We start from the raw sequence: 12,224 nt of genomic DNA, 5'->3' as shown, positions 1-12,224 counted from the left end.
TCATGTAACACCGTGGTCCTGAAAAACGTTGTCTCATTTTTACTATGCACTGTACCAGCAGATATGGTCGAAATTACAATAAAATTAACTCGACTTGATGAGTGATTCCTAATTCTTCCAGGAAATGTATAGCATTCCCACACCCCCGCCAATTAGTTCTGTGTTAAATTAAACCAAATGATTGACTACTTCTATCTTTCCTTATTGCAGTCACTGCAGCTCCTTGATTTTGAAAGTCTCCTTGAAGATACGAAGTCACTCACCTCTTTTATTCTATTCTTTAACTGTGTATCTCACTGAACAATTAATTCCTATCTGCTAGAGCGAGCTAAAAAAAAATAGATTCAGTCTTTACCTTTGCAAACATGCAGACTTCTGAAACCTTGCTTCAAATGGTTCCAGGGTGATTACCTCGGATTCTACTTTGTTAATTTATAATTTTTAAAAATCTGCATTTCACCTCTCCCACTTGTACACCTTTCAGATTTCATACTTGTGACTATTGTTTGATCTCGTACTTTTCACCTTCGTCAGTAGCTCCTGTGTCTGATCGGAGGGTGAGTAGTTTCAAGTTCCTCGGTATACACATCACTGAAGATCTCACCTGGACTACACACCGGCTGTGTGGCAAGAAAATGCACAACAGTGTCTCCCACCTCGGGTGACTGAGGGAAGTTCAACATGAGCATCCAGATCCTCAAGGCCTTCTGCAGGGGCACATTGAGAGAATCCTGACTGGCTATATCACCACCTGGTATGGGAACTGCACCAACCTTGATCACTGCAGAAAGTGGTATGGACAGCCAAGCACATCTGTGGATGTGGACGTCCACAAGTGCGTAAAGAAGGCCTGGAAGATCGCGGGGACTCGTCACTCCAACCATAAACTGTGTCAGCTGCTTCCGTCTGGCAAACGATACCACAGCGTTAAAAGCCAGGATCGACAGGCTCCGGGGACAGCTTCTTTCTACAAGCCATTAGACCTATAAATTCGCATGTCTGTACATTGCGATGGAGTCATAGCACAAAGATTTTTACTCCCTCACATTGTGGAATGGATGTAAGATTTAAACAAATACAAATTCAAATAATCCATTTTGGCTTTCTTTTAAGAAGAAAGTCTTGCTACTCTCGATGATCTAAAATATCTGGAAGGATGAGTACAGGAATTTTCCTGAGATTATTTATTACACCAGCCACAAGTAGCCTTGATTTATCCACAATTACGTTCATACTCTGAATTCATTCAACAGCAGCAAGGACTCAGAAACAATAACTAGTTCGTGACAAATTTTTTAGCTTCTGATTTGAAGAAATGGTCTCGACCTAGTTCCAAGCTCTTTGCTTCACATTGCTAATAACACAAAATGTATCATCACTTGCTACTTGTTTGTTGTTGTCTTGTTACTTGTTTTAGATCGTCCAGTCATGAGTATTTGTGACTTTTGCCTCCAACGCAGGCATTTATTGACTTTGCTTTCACAACACGACTGCAATTGCTGAATCTCTCAGTTCCAGAATCACCATTATTTGGAAACCAAATCTCTGTCATGTATCCAGGCTTTTATATTTGAGTACATCAAAAAGATTTGTTCTTATTCCTGCTTTCCAAAATTTCTTTGGTTTTTCTCTGGATTTTGAGGCACATAAGAATATTTCTTGCTTAAAAGCATGCCTATATTAATGGATTTTACATCGTAAGTAGTGCAAAGTTATTAAACATTTTATCTAGGGTGCTTAAACACCAGCTCTTAGTGTAAGATCTGTCAGAACTAAGCTTGTTGCCCCTCAACAGAGCTTTCAAACTGGGCACAAGACGTCTTTATCTGCTAGACATCATGCCAAGCTCAGTTCTCTTAATTTCTGCCAGTTTGTAATTGATATGTATCTGAGGGTTCAAAGTTCCTGTTTCATCTCAGTACTTGGAACAATCTGAAATATATGTAGGAAGGAGTCCAAGAAACATAGTCAAGGCATTAAAAGATGAGGCAACATTCTACTACTCTAGTGTTTCAAAAAGTTTAGATGAAGATTAGTACATTTTCACAGATTTCCTGCCACAACTTGACTTTTTTTCTTTATAATGCTGTGTGTGGATGGATGTATGATGTATGCCTGCATGATGGAGTGGTTAATTCTTATTAATGTTGAAGAGCAGGAAGACAAACCCTTTTTGGTGTGTTGCAGATGCACATCGACATTGTCGTTAAGGAGTGTGAATCAGTACTTGCTCTTCAATGAAACCAGTGAAGTTGCACCTTGTGTTCTTTGTCTGTAACGTTGTCGTAATTACAGAAAGCATTGTCTGTGGCTCAATAAGAAAAGAATATTAATTGCCAGAGGTTATGACTATGACAGTGCAGGGACGGTTAATGTTTACACACATCGATCAATGATGGAATCAGTGGCAGATCTGTTACCATGGAAAGTTCACCCTGTCAGGAGTCTGCTCCAACTCTCCTCGAACAGTACACATGGGTTTAAAGGGTCCAATACCTGGGCACCAGCTACAACGTTATGTTCAAACACATTAACTTGAAAAGCAACACAAGCTAACAGTTTAGAAATAACCCTGAACAGCAGCCCAATGGTACAAAGATGTGGAGTTGTATTTCCACTGCAGTGGCACATGCCGTGATAATAAATTGTTATGGGTATTCTCAATATGTAATAATTTTATTATGTGTAAGAGTACTAAGCACACTAGCCATTGTGTGCAGAAATGACTGAAGGCAGATCTGTATTCTTAGTCATAAGGGGATCAACTCTAAACAGCAAAAGCAGAATATGCTGGAAATATTCAGCGAGTTAAGCTGCATAAAGTTGAACCTTTGTATCTGTGGGAAGAGAAACAGAGGTTCTCAGACCTGAAACCTGAATCGAATGGGATTCAACAGGTTACCCACACCTGCTGGTTCTGGGCAGCCACCCACTGATCCAACCCTGAATATCTAAAGCATCACAGACTCTTTTTCTTCCTAACCAGAAAGTTTCAGCACCAAGATCCTCCATCAGAACCAAAAAGGAGATAGTTTTAGTTCTGGTGAAGAGTCTCTGACCTGAACATTGACTCTATTTCTCTTTCCACAGATGCAGTCCAGCCTGTTTTTGTCTTGGGCTTCCAACTAATGCAGCAACTTTACCATGGAGAAATAAACTCAGAGAGGGGAGGAAAGGTGGAGTTGGGACCCTGCTCCAACCCACTGACTCTAGATTTGATAGGGGCAATTCTGTACCTCCATGATACTTTACCCTTCTACCTCAATCACAGGCTGGATGCCAAAGGTGGCTAGAGTGAGGCTTGGGGGGTTCCAGTATTATTTTGGGGTGCTTCTCCTTGGACCCCGAGCAAACTGCCAGTGCCTGTGAGATCAGATGTCAATCACTGCTTCACCACACCCTAGTCCCAGTCGTAATGTTGGCTGTAAATTGTAATCCATCCTCAACTTTGTAGACTAGCTTCATTTGTATGCTTCTGCCTTTAGGAGTTGCAAGCTGGTTTTAAATCGTGTAAGGCAACTCGGATGCACTCTTCTTTATTGACTCCTTCATGGCCCACGTACTTCTGAAGCATCCAGCCAGTGAACAGTACAATTTGCGCTGAATGAATCATTATTAGAAAGCAATAGGCTTAATGTATCATCATTAGAAAGCAATAGGCTTAATGTACACTGAGCAAGGATTGGTTAACTATGTCCGTTGAACCTTTAGGTGGTGTTGGAATTGGTCTGTCAGTTATTAAATAACAGTAAACACCCTCCCAGCCCATGTGACAATCTGCAGGCAAAATATTAAAATCATTGTAATCTTTGGTAGAATAAACTAGCTGTATGTATGTGTCTGTGTAAGACATGAAGCAGCTACAAGTCAGTTTGAATTTGCATCTAATGCAAACAAGCCATGACAGCGTAGTGGTTAGTGTTGACACTTACAGCTTGGGGTGTCAGAGTTCAGAGTTCAATACTGGCATCCTCTGAAAGGGGACTCTGTACATCCACTGCCTGGGATTAATGGGTTTTCCACAGCTACTCCAGTTTCTTCCCACTGACCAAAGAGTAGGTGAGTTGGTCATTAAGTTGTTCTGAGATTAGGCAAGGGTTATATTGGGGGTTGATGAGGTGGCATGGCTTTAAGGGCAGGAAGGGCCTACTCTGCCCTTATCGCTCAATAATTAAAACACATCTCCATGATACTATGTTCAACCAGTGTAAATTCATACTGACATCTTGGTAAATGTGATCCTTGGCCAGCATAATACAGGATAGGGTACAGTATGTGATTTTCAGGTTTTTTTGGGGAGCATGGAATGTCAAAGAGCTCCTGAATTGTTATACTACGGAGCACATAAGCTCTGTGTCACCCTTGATTGGGGTAGGCTGCAACATATTTCTCATACATCTAAAAACTAGATGTAATGAGTGGGAACTTAAATAGTAGTGAGAATTGGTCACATTCCCTGCTCATGCCAGCTCCCTTATCAATAACATTATGGCTCTCCTTGTCTTACTTGCCCATTTCCCTCAATACTTTTAAATATGCTCGACTAGAAAAGATCTGTATGAAGCCAGAATAGACAAATCCAGGGTTTACTATCCAAACTTGGGCTGTTCACGTTTGAGTCCGAACCAGCTAATCGTTAAAACTGAGACTGAGTTCTGGATTCGCCAGCCAAGGGAAACAGCCTCCCAATTAAACACTTAAATTGTATGTATCACAATGAGGTATTATATTGCTCCTAAGCACAGAGTATATTGCTCAAGCTGCAGCCTGGCTTTGATTTTAATACTCCCACTTACATGCCTACGGCATTCACCAGTCAGCCTTGGCACAGAATTATCGGTTAATTAAGCAGCAGAGCAAAACATCCAACTACTTGTGCTTTACCTGAGATGCTCAACTGTGTGTGCATCTTTAAACCCCCATATCTAAGAGCTTTTCACATTAGCCTCGATACGGCACCATGCCCGCACTACACGGCACTGCAGCAAACCTGTCTGGCAGTGACAAATTCCTAGATCAGTGTTATGTAATGCCGCAAGAGTCCACCTTGGAAAATTTAGCTCTTCGGTTGCTACAGCCATTCTCTCTCTGGCACCAGTTCTACTCCTGATGATTACATCTGTATTTCCTCCTGACTCAAATTCTCAAGATTGCAATTATCCCTTTTTTTTATTCGTATGTGGGTGGTGGGCACTGTCGACGAGGATGGCAGTTCTCCGCCAACCTGATTGCCTTTGAGAAGTTTGTGGGGAACTGCTGTCATGTATTACTGCAGGTCCACGGTGCAGCGAGATGGGAATTTCTAGGATCTGATCAGGAGAAAGAGCAATCTTTTTTTCTTGTCTCTTGCCTGAAGTCCACAAGCAATTTTAAGGCAGTGAAATACTTTGTATTTAAACCCAGCCAAAGATGATAATATTACTTGGGTGTATCTTTATCTATAAAAATGGCCACTAAGTGAATGCTTGTGGTGCTGTAATCCAACTACTGAGATTCTGCTGTGCTTTCAGAGTTGCTATTCTGCTCACTGCTGTTGTAATGCATGGTTACAAGAGTTGCTGTTGCTTTCCTGTCTGCTTGAACCAGTCTGGCCGTTCTCCTTGACCTCTCTCATTAACAAGGGATTTTTTGCTAACAGAACTGCCACTTAGAACCATAGAACATTACAGCACAGAAACAGGTCTTTTGGCCCTTGGCTGTGACGAACCATTTTTCTGCCTAGTCCCACTGACCTGCACCTGGGCCATATCCTTATTGGATTTTTTAAAAAGTGGTTTTTTTTTTTGCACCATTCTCTAGAAATTGTGCGTGAAAATCCCAGGAGGTCAGCGGTTTGTAAGATACTCAAACCACCCCTTCTGGCACCAACAATCATTCTATGGCCAAAGTCACTTAGATCACATTTCTTCCCATTCTGATGCTTGGTGTAAACAACTACTGAACCTTTTGACCATGTCTGCATGCTTTTGTACATTGAGTTGCTGCCGCATGATTGGCTAATTAGATATTTGCATTAACAAGCAGGTGTACCTAATACAATGGCAAGTGAGTGTATTTTCAAGTGGACGGTGTATGATTTGAGAGAAGTTCGTAAACTGTGGAGTTCAAATTATTTATTTGCCTTCCCAGCCTCATGCAGAAATTGTGGCTTCGAGTAGTGATGTCTAAAAAGCATTGAGTGAATGGTGCACACTGCATATTTAAGTTGGTTCATTTTTATCCAACCAAACTTGCTGGCAAGCCACGGGATGTACATGGTGCAGATTCACTAATTGTAATTTTGTTAAATGTCAAGGGAACCTAGTCACAGCCTTCTCTCATTGCAAGTTATTATAGTCTCAGTATTTTTCTCAGTCCCTTAAGGTCCCGAAGAATAGCCAACAAATTAAATTAATTTACAATGCACTTTATTTGTTAAAAGAGCTTACAGAAGCCAGGACAGCAGATCTGTTTTGTGCTTACGCTGGACAATGTCTTTACAACCCAGAGCGCAGCTGGCTACGTGGAATTATTTATAAAGTGGTACAAAGAAATGTACATCTTGCAATTGTTGTTTAGCATGTGTGTGTTTTGAATTTCACTTGTCATTTGTTAAACTAAGCTGAGTGAGTGTATGGGTATACTGTTGCATTATCTGTAAAGTTAGCAACTGGACACTGTGCTGCCCTAAATAAACAATATTATGGTGTCCTAAGTGTCAATGAAGCCTCAAGTCATAAGAGTCACGGAGAATAGAAACAAGTCTCTTGGCTCACTATGTCCACATTGACCATTTTGCCCATCTACATTCAATCCTGTTTAGAGTCCGAGAGTAAAACAGCATGGGCACAGGCTCTTCAGCCCAACTGGTTGATGCTGACCACGGCATCCTCCCTGCTGGACCTAGCTGCCCATGTTTGGGCCATAATCCTCCAAGACCCGGCTCTCCGTGTACCTATCTAAATGTTGCCATTGTACCTCCCTCGACCACTTCCTCTGGAACCTCATTCCAGGTACTCAATACCTTTTATGTAAAGAAGTTGCCTGTCGTGTCTCTTTTAAATCTCTCCCCTCTTATCTCCAACTTCCAGCCCTGGGGAAAAGTCTATGACTGTACATCTTATCCACATCCCTCATGATTTTAGAAACTGCTTTAAGATCATCCTACACTTCAAGGAATAAAAGATCCAGTGTAGCTAACTTCTCCCTATAACTCAGGGCCTCTAGTCCAGGCAGCATCTTCATGAATCTCTTCTACACTCTCTCCAGTTTGACAAAGGCTGTGATTACCTCCTTCCTCATGATATACGTATGTTCTAATACCTCACTTCTTATTACCTCCATTTAAATGGCAGTCATAATATCCCCCTTTGTAAGCACTGAGAAGAAATAGATATTAAAAATCTTCGCCATCTCCTATGGCTCCACATATAGGTGGCCCTGATGCTCTTTAAGAGGATTTAGTCTCTCCCTAGTCACCATTTTACTGTTAATCTCAAGAATTTCTTAAATTGTATTATTTTTAATCCTGCCTGCGAAATCCATCTCACACCCTCTTTTTGCCCTTCTGATTCCACTTGTAATTCTATTCTTAAGCTTCTTGTATTCGTCTAGAGATACAGTTTAGCCAGCTGCCTAAAAGCAATGAATGCTTCCTCCGTTTTTTTTTTCCCTGACTAGTCTCAATATCTCTCTTCAGCCAAGTTCCCCGAAATTGGTATGTCTACTCTTCAGCCTGACAGGACCATGCTGCCCCTGAAGTTGACATGACAAGTTATTATCAGAGGGATCATCTAGGATATGAACGCAGGACCTCCTGCATGCTTAGAAATTCAAGCCCAAAGTCATGGTTATACCCCAAGATCAACGAGCCCATTTCTCTGCACCAGGTACATATCCTTCGCTGTTCAAGTGCCTGTTTACATACTCCTCCTTTGGCATAATTTTCCAGATATCGACCACGCTGTTTGTGTAAAATAAGCCCTTTCCCTTAAGATCCCCTCTAAAACTCCTTCCTATCACAAGCCTAGGCCCTCTTTATTTTTTAAATTCCTGCCACAGGGAGAGAAAATTCCAGCTATCTATCCTATCTATATTTCAGGTTAAGCAACAGAAGACGAATTCAGATGCTGTACTGAGGAAATTCTGTAGTGTTTTCCTGGACTGAGTTGAATGGCACCATACAACAGGCTTCTTTTATGTTTATAGATTCCTTTTAGTGGCGTGTCTTTCTCCGGTCCCCACTGCCTTCCATTTTTTTTTCTCCCCCACTGGGTTTCGTGTGATCGGTCTGTAATGAGATCCATAGATGAGAGGAGTTGGGCTAACGTATACTGACTGACAGTGAACATTCTCTAGTTACCAAAGTGAAAAATGCCCTTTTTGATCACCCTGGCAAGTACTCTCAATTTTATATCCTTTAGTAATATTTTTTTTCTCTCTAAAAGAAAATATCATCAGCCTAGTCAGTCTTCTCAATGAATCAGTTTTTCACTGACTCTGTATTTCTTCTACTGTGAATGCCTGCAAGAAAATGAATTTCAGGGTAATAAATAGGCATATATGTACTTTGATCATTTACTTTGAACTCGTATGGTAGGGTTGGAAAATTCAAAATGACTTTGCATATCTTTTTGCCCTTTCTAGTGATACCTGTATTGTGTAAACCAGCGCTGTGTGCTATAAACTAACTAAATTTCTAGTGTAACCACCATCTCATAATCTGTAAAGAAGCTGATAACTGTAAAAATTGTCTGTCACTTTCATGACTTTATCTGTCTTGCTACTTTAAGGGATCTTTGAATGTAGACTTCACAACACTATGCCTCTTTTGTAAGTCAGGACATAGCTGCCTCTACTGCCACCATGAGGCCACACTCAGGTTGGAGGAGCAATATCTTGTATTCCATCTGGATAGCCTCCAACCTGATGGCATGAACATAAATTTCTCAAACTTCCAGTAATTGCTCCCCACTTCACCATTCCCCATTCCCATTTCCCCCTCTCATCTCCAACTCTCGAGTCCAGCAGTGTTACCTTTGTTTCTTCCAAGGGCTCCAAAACTTGTGGTTCCCAAACCATTGATAGATGTTCATTGAAGTCACTGGACCCAGTGCCTTATGATTTTCTTTTTATTCTTAGGATGTCAAATTCTCAAATTCATGGGATCGTGGGGCATGCTTGGCTATTTCGGAAGATAGTTGCAAGTAAATTCGATATTGAGTCACATTTTGAGCAGTCCAGGTGAAGGCGGCAGACTTTTTTTGGAGAAGGAAGAGTCTACTCCCCAGAAGGATATTAGTAGATCAGATGTTTTGTTTTAATGTTTGGAATGTCAGACAATCTTCTTTAAATTCTTGTGTTACCATCGATCTATGTTCAGCTCTATGCGTTCTAGTTCAATAATTCAATTACATCTGGAGGAGTAGGAGAACCAACATTGGAGTAAGAATCCACAATTCTGAGACTGTAGCTTCAGAGGGAGTTTTACTCTGACTAATCCGTGCTGCTCTGCCTTGTGTGTGCCCTCAGTGTAGAGGGAGCTTCCTGCCCCACGAATTCTTCATTTGCTTCTCTTCCAACTTTTCAGCCTCCTGCTGCTTGCTCCACAATGAAGATCAGGTGGTACATGTGGTAAGTTTTGTTTTGCCTGAGAAAAGCACAACCACAAGCAGAGACCAAAGCTCATCAGCCGTAATTATGTTTTCTTCTATTTGCCTACCAACCTTTCATCCTTCTTCCTGCCTCTCCCATGCAATCCTCATAGACATTTGGCTGGTTGCGATACACAAAATACTGAAGGAACACAGCAGGTCAGTTAGCATCTATGGAGGGGAATATACAGTTAATGTTTTGGGCTGATGCCCTTCATCAGGGCTTGAAAAGAAGGTGGGGGGGGGGAGAAGCCAGAATAAGAAGGTGGAACAAAGATAGGAGTACCAACTGGTAGGTGGTAACTGAAAGGGGAGGTGGGTGGGAGAGGAGGGATGAAGTGAGAAGCTGGGAGGTGATGGGTACAAAATCTGATAGGAGAGGACAGTAGACCATGATAAAAAGGGAAGAAGGAGAGGCACCAGAGGGAGGTAATATGCAAGTAAGGAGAAGAGAAGGGGAAAGAGTGGAGCCGGAATGGAAAAAGGGGGAAGGGGAGAACTTACCAGAAGTTAGAGAAATCGATGTTCATGCCATTGGCTTGGAGGCTGCCCAAATGGAATAGGAGGTGTTGCTCCTCCAACCTGAGAGTGGCCTCTTCGTGATCAGTGAGGAGGCCATGGATCAACATGTTGGAAAAGGAATAGGAAGACCATCAGGTCAGTATGGGAATTATGTAATGCCAGCTTCCATTCTGATTTCCCTGTTCTAATGTCAGTCCAATTCAGTTTTGAAGAGTTCTGATTGACTTTTATTCACACATGTCCCCCAGTCAGGTTGTCATACAACAGTTTTGAAGTTTAAATGGCCCCTTCAACTTGTGCACTTTACCCCCACCGTGCAGTTGAGTAGTACAGTTGAGAAGATCATGGGATTATGGAGAGAATAAAATGGGAGAAGTGTAGAATTAATATACGTGGGTGCTTGATGGTCAGTGTGAACATGGTCGTTGCCCATGTCGTTTGACTGTGTGCCTCTGTATGGAATAGGGGTAGGCCACTTGGCCCCTTGATCATAGCTGCTCCAATTGTAACTACAATTCTGCATCCCACATAAGCCGGTTAACAGCAGAGATCCTGTGGAGAAATTGGTTTCCAGACAATTGGCAATTGTTCGGCCCAGTAGTTCCTTGCCAGCTCCTAGTATAGTCCAATTGGTCCCATTCCTCTTGCTTCCCTGTATCCTACAATTTACTTTCTCTCACGCATGCCTATCAACTTTTCTTTTGATTCTATTAGCCATTAACCTACATAAAGGGTAATTTATAGCTCATTAATGTGCCAGTAGGTCTTTGGGCTGAGGGAAAAACTAATATCTGTAGGAAACGTATGCAGTCACATGAGGGAACATGTATACTCTACACAGGTTGCATTTGAGCTCAGTCAAACCCGAATCCTGAAGTTGTGTGGCTCGTCCGGGTGAGGACTGGTGAAAGCCTATGCAGCTGACCAGCACTGTTGAGGCTTTTGAGACAACTGCAGAACACCCTGAACAGTGATGGTGCCTACTTAAATTTAGCAAAGGCTTTTGCCTTTTCAGTTGACAAAGGATTTTAATGCTTGGCTGAATGAATATTGGGAATTGGTTTATTATATTGCGTGAATCGAATGCAGTGAAAAGATTTTGTTTTCAAGCCATACTTCATAGATCATTCCGTAGATAGGTACATCAAGGTAATGCAGGAAAAAAAATACAGAATATAGTGTTACAATTACAGAGAAAGTACATTGCACGCAGACAAATCTAGTGCATGAGCCATGATGAGGTGGATTGAGAGATTAAGAGCTCAATTTTATCATATTGAAGACTTTAACAGCAGGACAGAAGCTGTCCCTGAGCCTGGTGATGCACATTCTTTCTTGCCGGATGGGAGGGAGGGAGGGAGAAGAGAGAATGACTGGGGTGAAAAGGGTCCTTGGTAATGTTGGTTGCTTTCCCGCGGCAGTGGAAAGTCAGTGGAAGGGAGGCTGATTTGCACGGTGGGGGTCAGTGGAAGAGAGTCTGAGTCAAATAAGTAGGAAATATACAATCATTTTGCTCATGAAGAACCAGAGGAAGTCACTTTACATTGAGCACAATGTGTACACAGAAGTCAAGAACACTTGAAGATCTCTGATATTCTGCCAAGAGGCACTTCGGAGTACAGAGGCAGTGTTATATGACTGTGTTAATGATGTATCTAAAAATATTTCAAAGTGATGGAAAAGATTTTAAGAACGACAGCGAAGGCTCCAGGATTTAATATTGTTAGCAGGGGATGTGGAGTATCTCCATTGTGTTGGAAATGTGAGAGTACAGGAGGCACTTTGTGTAACACTTTTTAAAAAAAAGGCACCATTAAAAGCAGACAGGAGCCAAAAGGAATCCTTCTTTGCTGGAAAAACTTCGTAAGTAAGCCAGGTACTGAAAGAAGACCAACACACTGAGCTGCTTCAGAAAAATGGTCTGTCTTATAAAATTTTATGAGTGTTCCTTGCCCTATAACTTGGTTTTAAGGCTCTGCCAAATAGACTGCCACAGGAAGTGGAAGGGTCTGCAGGTGTCATTGTGGAGACTTTGTTTTATTGCATTGCAGTAAAGTAATGATCTAAATG

The 12,224-nt window shown here is 41.7% G+C and overlaps 1 protein-coding gene across 2 annotated transcripts in view; it reads left to right on the top strand.

Moving 5' to 3' along the window:
• Positions 1-12,224, top strand: part of LOC140731786 (syntaxin-1A) — a 301,889-nt gene that overhangs the window by 77,447 nt on the left and 212,218 nt on the right. The gene's annotated exons all lie outside the window — the stretch shown is intronic.

This window comes from Hemitrygon akajei, chromosome 8 (genome assembly GCF_048418815.1).
Source record: "Hemitrygon akajei chromosome 8, sHemAka1.3, whole genome shotgun sequence".
Lineage (NCBI taxonomy): Eukaryota > Metazoa > Chordata > Chondrichthyes > Myliobatiformes > Dasyatidae > Hemitrygon > Hemitrygon akajei.
The sequence above is the reverse complement of the archived record's forward strand: the minus strand, read 5'-3'. Positions and strand labels throughout refer to the sequence as shown.